We start from the raw sequence: 8,989 nt of genomic DNA on the forward strand, positions 1-8,989 counted from the left end.
TATTTTGTGTGTATTTCCCAATATCTATCATCCATATTGGTCCTTATTTACACATTCAGTTTATCACACAAAAGAAACAATGCAATTTTTAAACATGTGTCTGATTTATTTCACTTAAAAGTATGATCTAAATGTACATCCATTTACCTAAGAATATCTCAAGCTTATTTTTCAGTATGGCAAAGTAGTACTCCCTTGTATGTAAAAACTACATTTTCTTTATCCATTCATCCACTGATGGGCACCTAGTCTGTTCTAGAGATTTAGCTATGACAAATTGTGCTGCTATAACCACTGGGATACATATAGCACTGTGGCATGATGCTTTTAACTCTTTCAGGAAGATACCAAGAAGGGGAATAGCTAGGTCAAATGGAACCTTTAGTTTTAGCTTTCTGAGCAGTCTCCACACTGATTGCCACAGTGGTTACTCCAGCTTACACTCCCACCACCAGTGGAAAAGAGCTCCTTTTCCTCCACAACCCCACCGGCATTTGTTATTAGGTGGTTTCTTGATGCCAACCTATATTCTGTGAGGTTTTTATCATGAATGAGTGTTGGACTTTGACAAATGCCTTTTTTGGATCTATTGAGATGATCACGTGATATTTTTCTGTAGTTCTGTTAACTTGGTGCATTACATTTATTGATTTCCTTATGTTGAATCATCCCCAGATCCCTCAGATGTATCCTACTTTGTCATGGTGAGTGAATCTTCTTTATGATTTGATGCATTCTGTTTGCCAGGATCTTAAGGAGGATTTTTGTACTAAGTTTATTAAGTAAATGAGCTAGTAGTTCTTTTTTGGTTGAATCTTTTTCTGGTTTTGATATGAGGGTAATGCTTGGTTCCTGGAAAGATTTTCAGAGCATTACTTCCCTTTCAATTTCATTAACAGGTTTGAGGATTAGCAGAATTAGATGTTCTCTAAAGTTCTTATAGAATTCAGCAATGAATGCATCAAACCCTGGGCTTTTCTTTTTTGGTACTTTTTTATTACTTCAATTTCATTAACTGATATTGGACTTAAAATTTTTATATGTCCTTGTTTTAGCTTTGGAAATTCATATGTATCCAAGAATCTGTCCTTTTCTCCTGAGTTTTCCTTTGTTTTAGAGTATAGCTTCTCAAAATAGGTATTGATGAACTTCTAGATTTCTGCAGGACCTGTTACGATTTCACCCTTTTCATTCTTAATTGCATAGATTTGAGTCTTTTCCCTTTTTTGATCAGATTGGCTAAGGTTTTGTCTATTCTTTTTAATCTTTCAAAGAACCAACTCTGTGATTCATAGATTCTTTGTCTTGTTATCTTAGTCTCAATTGAATTAATTTCTGCTCTGACCTCCATAATTTCCTGCCTCATAAGGGCTTGGACCTTGACTTTCTATTCTACTTCTAGAAGCTTGAAGTTCGAAATTAGGTTATTTATTTGAACTTGCTCTGTTTTTCTCCCACCTTTCTCTTCTCCAAGTTGCTGTGTTCCAGTATCTGGATTCTGATTCTCTGATAGGCAAACATGTTGCTGCTCACTCCACTGCCATCTTTGCAGAAGTCCTTAGTTCTTACCCAGTCTATAAATACTCTAAGTAAAATTAATTTTTGCTATTTTCTTAGAATAATATATGTGGCTCTTTCTTAATTTCCATTAATTAGAACATTTTTCCTTAACATAAGAAAACTAGTACTTATTTCTTTTTTTTTAACAAAGAATCATTTTATTTTATTGTTACAGTGAACTAATTACCTATGATATTCTTTATCTCCTAATATTCTTTAATTGAATGTCTATAACATCAGGGTGTGTAGAAAGATGTGAATAACACAGTACATAATAAGAGAGGTTAGGGCTGGGGATTTAGCTCAGCGGCACAGCGCCTGCCTGGCAAGCGCGAGGTCATGAGTTCGATTCCTGGTACCGGAAAAAAACAAAAAACAATTTAAAAAAAAAAGAGAGAGAGAGAGAGATTAGGAAGATTCAGTTAAACACAACTGGGAAGATTTACTAATGTGTATAAACCTCAAGTGTGAAGCGTTTAGTTGTGAATACTTGTGAAACTAAAATACATACAGAAGAATACATGCCCATGTACTTGTCTTCTTTTCCACACTCTGCTGAAATGGTGATCAAGTCATACAAAACTATGAAATTAAACACGGGTTTGGTGTGCCATCTCCTGGAGCTATCAGTTCCAGATCATCAGCTTGTCCGATTTTATTGTTCATATTTATGCACCTAAACTTGGTGCCCAGAAACGTGCTTATCAACCTGTCAGCCTGAACCTACACTCCCCTATGTATTTATCTCCAACCTGTCTTAAGTTGAGGAGTTAGGTTAATCTGTACAACTTATTTATTGATTGATTTTGCTACTTGTCTTTTTAAGGTTTTCTAAGCTTCTTATATGGTCTATATTGGTTTTTTGGTAGTGGAACTCGAACTCAGGACCTTGAGCTTGCCAGGTAGGCACTTGTGTCGCTGAGTTATAACCCCGGCATAGATATTAATCTTGTATCATAAGGGTAGCTGGAAAGACTCTCTTTGCTCTGTTGTTTTTTGGTTTCTTGTTTTTGTTTTTTTTTGGTTTTTTTTTGCTATTCAGAAGATTTTGATTTTGATATAGCCCCACTTGCTGATTCCTGATATTGTTTCTTCTGCTGCTGGTATTCTATTTATTTCAAAAGTATTTCTCTGTGGATATGGTTTGAGTTGTTTCCAATCTTATGTAGGGCTTTGATTAATTTTGATTTGATAGTAATACAATTAGAGGTAGAGACCTAGCTCCAATCTTCTGCATCTCCAATCTTCTCCAGCTCTGTGTGTCTTTTCTCCAGTATGTGTTTTTGGCCCCAGTGTGAAAAATTAGATGGTTGTAGGTAGAAGGAGTTAAACTGCAGAGGGTACCGTGCTGTGAAATAAACTGAGGTTTTTCCTCTAACCATAATCCTGCAAGAACCTGAGTCCTGTTAATGAATGACCTTAACCACAGCTCCTCTCCAATGAAGCTACATGATGACTGAAACCCTGCCACCTCGACTGCAGTCTTGTTAAATAATCGGAGTATTTCATAACAGTAGAAAGTTATCAAATGACTGTGTAATTTATATTGTGGCAACATCGACAGATTCAACAGAAGAATTAAATTTGGGCTCTTTTCCATGTTATAAAAGAAAGAAACAGATAGAAAAATTCATAAATTTCCAGTACATTTATTCCCAAGCTACAGATAAGTAATGCAGAAGTAAAACAGTCAGTTCTACTTAGAAACATAAATCTAAACTACAAAATTGGAACACTATCAGATTTTTGTTATAGAAGTCCCCCTTTGTTCCTTATTAACTTGACTCATTTTATGTATTTACACATGTAAATGATGCATACTTAGTTAATAAATGATAGGCAAATGAAGAAATAATTTTGAATGTTTTCACCACTTACACATGATGCTGAATGACACTGATATGCTCACCTTGATTTGGACGTTGCACAATGTATATATTTTTTAGAATATCCAAAGGTTTTCCAAAAATCTCCAATTCTTGTCTTTTAAACAGTTGGGATTGGATATTATCAACCTGGAAACTGAGACTGTAAAATACATTCAAACCTCCAGGTTATAATATCTTGAATAATCTTGTTCTGTATTTCCTTGATTCATATTTACTAATGAAATGACTTACCTTTACCATAGGCACCTAAATCCCATATTTCTTCTAAAAATTAGCTCGAGTTCTCAAAGTGAGCAGCTCTGACATGCCTGTCAATATCAATATGATCTTAATTTATGTGATGACCATCTTATTGGTTGTTTGTTGTATTTCTTATCAGTAAGATCCTTTTCTCTTACTCTCAGATTATATCCTTCTTAATGAAGATGTCATTCACAGAAAGCATGTTAAAAGCATTTTCCACTTGTTTGTTTCATCTCTCTGTGCTCTCTTTGTTCTATAGAACAGCACTTGGGGTCTACCTCGGTTCTGCTGTAATCTGTTCTTCCCAAGAAAGCTCTGCTGCCTCTGTGATGTACACTATGACCCCCATGCTGAACCCCTTCATCTACAGCCTGAGGAACAAAACTGTGAAGGGGTCTCTGGGAAGACTCCTCGTAGAGTAGCCCCCATTTCTTCATGGACCACTGACCTCACAACTAAGTGGATCTTAAATCTTCTAAGGCAAATGCTCTGATTTCAGTATTTTCACCCTTTCGCCCTCAAATATAAATGTCTTTACTTCTTGTATACCCAAAGCAATAATGATTTTGCTTGCACACTTTTTGTATTTGTTTTCCAATCCCTTTCTCAGTCATTCCTTTTTAACTTTTCTCCTCTATAAATGACCCTAGTTTTCTAACTTGATCATTTTTCATATAAGTGTTCCTGAGATTTCTAATTTGACATGTTTTTTTTCTTTGATACTGGAGATCGAACCCAGGACCTCGCGCTTGCCGGGCAGGCGCTGTGCCGCTGAACTAAACCTCCAGCCCCTTAATTTGACATTTAAAGAACTAATTATTTCAAGTGTTAAGATAGCCCTCTCAAAAACTGTCCCACTGATTATTAATGTTCTTCAGGTTAAGGTGTTTGGTTCCTTGTTTTCCAGTGAAGACCTGGAATGAAATTATACAATATACACAGAAAAATAAGGAAATATTTGTAAAATGTTGACTAATGTGGATTTTTGAATGAGACCTATCACTGAAGTGATCATGGAATCATTAAGAAATGAGTTAATCAACATGCAAAGATGGTTGCCAAGAACATTTCAAATAAGTGCATATGATAAGAGAGAAAGGATACATAAATATTATAAAGTGAAAGTGAATGCATCGTTATTCCATTAGATTTACAGGTAAGAGGTTAGAGTCAGGAGACTTGTAACCTCAAAACATATTCCTGCATAGATCCTTCATACTCCACTTTAACAAATCTTACATAGTAATTGTTTCCAAGCTTTCTTCATAGACAAGGAAAGATTTGTTAAACACAGAAGGCTGGGCCTGGCCCTTAGAGATTCTGATGTAATAGATCTGGAATGGAAGCCAAGACTGTGCACGTTTATTAAGTTCACAGATGATGCTTATCCTGCTAATGTGGAGACAGACCCTTGAGAACCATTGTTACTTTTTCTGCACCTAGTGCCCAAGTCTAATAAAAATTTTCCCTTCAATGTTAACTTCTGCTCCATGCTTATCTCAAGCCATGTAGGATACATCACACTCAGTGTCATGGCAATCCCTGTTTCCCCAAGAGCTTGTTCTCTCTCTCCCAATGACTTTTTCTGGGAAATGCTAAGGGGATGTTGCAGTCAGGGATTCCTAGCTGTAAGGCTGTAAGACTTACAAGATGATATGCCTTGGGGATTCTGGGAGGTTAAACTTTCCAGGACACTGGGGACTGAGTTCTCAAACCCTTTCATTCAATCCATTATTCTATCATGTTAGTCATTATTTAATGACTATTATTTAATGACTAACATGGTAGCTTAGAGTGGAAAAACTTTCTGCCACTTCTATCTCTAGGAAGATAATGATAATTAAAGGCAAACTGGCTTGCTTCAATTATCCCTTAATTTTTCTAATTTGTTCAACTGTTTACACAAAACAATCATTCTCCTGGATATTAGGTAGTTATTTTGTCTTTCTTCCTAAAAGACTCCCAGGGATCCTTAAGATAGTTGCCTAATTGTTGCTTTCTCTTAACAGAGTTTAATTTCAAAGGTAGAAATTGGTTGTGTTAATGCTTCGAGAACTCCCAGTAGCATTGACTCTGGGAATTGCACTGTATAAGAAGTGAAATATAGGAGAAAAGGTCCCTCTTGAAAGAGAGAGAATGTATTCTTTAAGGACATTTCTACTAAACAGTCAAGTAGCTTGACGTGTGGGAGTGTCTTTTATGATTTGGGAGGTGCAGAAGTTCACTGTAAACCTCTGGGGCAGCTACTGTGGTGGAACTAGGAAGCCCTCATTAGTGTTAGACTGTGAAAAAGTCAGCCGCGTAGACATGCAAGTGTCAAGTAGAGAAAAAACTCTAAATATCTGGAGCGCTATCCAAAGACAAATATGAGGCTATGCACTGAATTTCATGAAATGTGTCATGGGTACTATACGATATTGTTTAGAGAACTGAGTAACAAATGCTCTACGTTCAGAACAGATGTAAAATTCTTTGAATATTTTCTTTATGCATTTGGTGGACTCTGAGAACTTGGAGCCCACAACACACCATACCAATTGTATTTGTATGTGTTTATTTATATAATATTGTGGCAAAACATTTATGCTCCTTACACCAAATACTAAATACATAGCTTCTGGATCAAAAGAAATGTACTAAATTTTTTTATACATGTTGCCTTCCAGAAATCTCACATTAACCCAGAGAAGGCTAAAAACTAGTATAACCATTGCAATAAAGAAAAAAGCCTTTACCAACATTAACTTGGTTTTTTGGTGTGTAGAAATTTATTAAAATTGGCACATGTAAACTTCTATTCAATTAGCAGCTGCTGGCAGTAAAAACAATGGTTTTAGTTCCATTTCCAGATTCAGCAACTTTTCATGTAAACTGTCAACAGGTTTAGGACAGAGGGAATGTGTCCACTCAAAATGTCTATGTACTTTTTACAGACCCTGAGAGACATCCTCACACTCGATAGGGAGAAATTAAAGATTTTTCTCCAAGATTTGTGAAAAAGATGGCCACTTGCAGTACTTCTATTAAACATAGTATTGGAAGTCCTCACCACAGCAATTGAGAAAAAGAATGACACAAAATGCATTCAAGTTTCAGAGGAGTGAATCAAATTGTATCTGTTTACAGATGACATTTTATACAGGGAAAACTCTAAATACTACACTAAAAATTGTCAGAACTAAAAAATGTACCATAAATTTATTTGCAATATATAAAATGAGCATACTATAGCTGTAACAATAACATATACCCTCATCAATAGATGAATGGATAAAGAAACTGTAGTATTTATACACTGTGGAATACTACTCTGCCATAAACAGGGATAGTAGAGAGATTTCATCTCAGTAAAAAGTCATATTATCTTGAAACAATAATTTTATTTCATCCTTTCCTTTTTGCATCCTTTTTATTTATTTTTCTTGCCTAATTGCTTTGGCTAAAATTTTAAGTATTGTATGAAATTGGACATCTTTGTCTCATTCCTGTTTTAGCCACTTTCTTGCCACTGAGACACAATACTCAGTGTTATGGCTTATATCTAGATGTCTCTCCAAAGCCTCATGTAGTCATAATGGGGCCCTTTAGAGGGGGCTGGATCTAGGGTGTATGATACTGGGATCAAGGATGTGATGCTGGAATTAACAGTACCCCAACCAGAGTGTGGGTAGTACAGCCCAAACAGTGAGAGGCTAGACAGAATATAAAGGACAGAAAGAAGGCCACCTCTCACTGGTTTGATGCTGTGCTGCCTTCCGTCTGCCCTGCCATAGACTGGATCCTCTTCTCTTATTCTCAGATTTTCTCCACGGTAATGAGGATGACTTCTAGAGCAAGAGAGTATAAAGTATTTTCCACCTGTGGGTCTCATCTCTCTGTGGTCTCCTTGTTTTATGGAACAGATCTTGGGGTTTACTTCAGTTCTGCAATAGCCAATTCTTCCCAGGGAAACAGAATTTCTTCTGTGCTGTACAATGTGGTCACCCCTATGCTAAACCCTTTCATCTACAGCCTGAGGAATAAAGATGTGAAGCTGGCTATGTGAAGTCTCCTCAGTAGAGCAGGATCTTGTCTTTGGTGGTACAATGTCTTTAGAAATGACTTGGCATTTCATTCCCTAAGCAAATATTGTGATTTGCAATATCCCAACTTCATTGCTTTTCTAAAACACATGGATAAATTTTTCTATTCTTAAACACTTGGCTCTACCTGTAGCTGTTCTTGTCTAATGGATACAAATGCATTCTTCCGGTTGTTCATATCCCCAACCCAGGAGCTGTAGTGAGTTCCTCTCTTTTCTTCACACCCATATGCTGCCTTGCAGAAATCTTCTTGATTATACTTGAAATTAACCCAAAATGGCCACTTCTGTATCCATCCTTTGCTATTGCCACTCTCATCTTACTCATAACCACCTAAATTACTGCATCAGCTCTAAGGAGCTTACCGCCTACAATTTGTCCTTAAATCTTTAGATAGACTATCTCAAAATCTTAAGCGAGATAATGTCAGACATCTTCTCAAAGCCCTGAAATAACTCACCACCTAACTCAGAGCAAAAATCTACCACTGGCAGAAAAAGTTTCACATGATAAGAACCTGATTCCTTTTACAACATGAATAAGAAAAAAACTAATATGTTTCTTTTCTCAAATATGCTCATCTCATTGGCATGGAATTAGACCAGGTTAAACCAGGTCACCATCTCTCTTTTCACAACTCTTTCTACAGCCTCCTAATGGTGTCTTCTATCTCTATTTGCCCCCCTTTTCACTTCTTCATGACATCATAATGTGCCTTTCTTCATAATATATAAACTGGGGTCTAATCTTAATTACCTATAAAAGCTTTATTATATTAAATTAGATTTTCAATGGTTTTTTCTCCATCTGCATGCTCATCTTTTTTTCTGACAGTTCAACTCGAAGTTTTATTACATATTACATTTGGCCTCATTATTTCATGTTTCTTTTATGTCACCCAAGACTATTTGCCAACTAAATTTATCCTCATTATTAGTTATTTAATTCTCAAGTGCAGTCTCCTGTTGGAAGGGGGAATAAAGCTATGTAAAAAAGAATGAAGACCTCTTATGTGTGCACACTATTTCCCCCAGAGGAATGTAATCATTATGCACTGCAAATAAACATGCAATTTAAAAATAACAAAAATCCATTTCATCTTTGGTCAGTATTCTTACGAGTATTCCTGATGTTTCTAACTTGATTTTTAAAGTACCTAACACATTCAGTACTAAAAGATGTCTGTAAAAATTGTCTCCTTAATGACTTTGAATG

General features: G+C 36.0%; 1 pseudogene; it reads left to right on the forward strand.

Annotated features, from left to right (window-relative positions):
- The first annotated feature begins 3,637 nt into the window (after nt 1-3,637).
- LOC106146762 lies at nt 3,638-7,887 on the forward strand (annotated as a pseudogene).
- The last annotated feature ends 1,102 nt before the right edge of the window (nt 7,888-8,989 follow it).

This window comes from Chinchilla lanigera, unplaced genomic scaffold (assembly GCF_000276665.1).
Source record: "Chinchilla lanigera isolate Chin_1 unplaced genomic scaffold, ChiLan1.0 scaffold00094, whole genome shotgun sequence".
Classification (NCBI taxonomy): domain Eukaryota; kingdom Metazoa; phylum Chordata; class Mammalia; order Rodentia; family Chinchillidae; genus Chinchilla; species Chinchilla lanigera.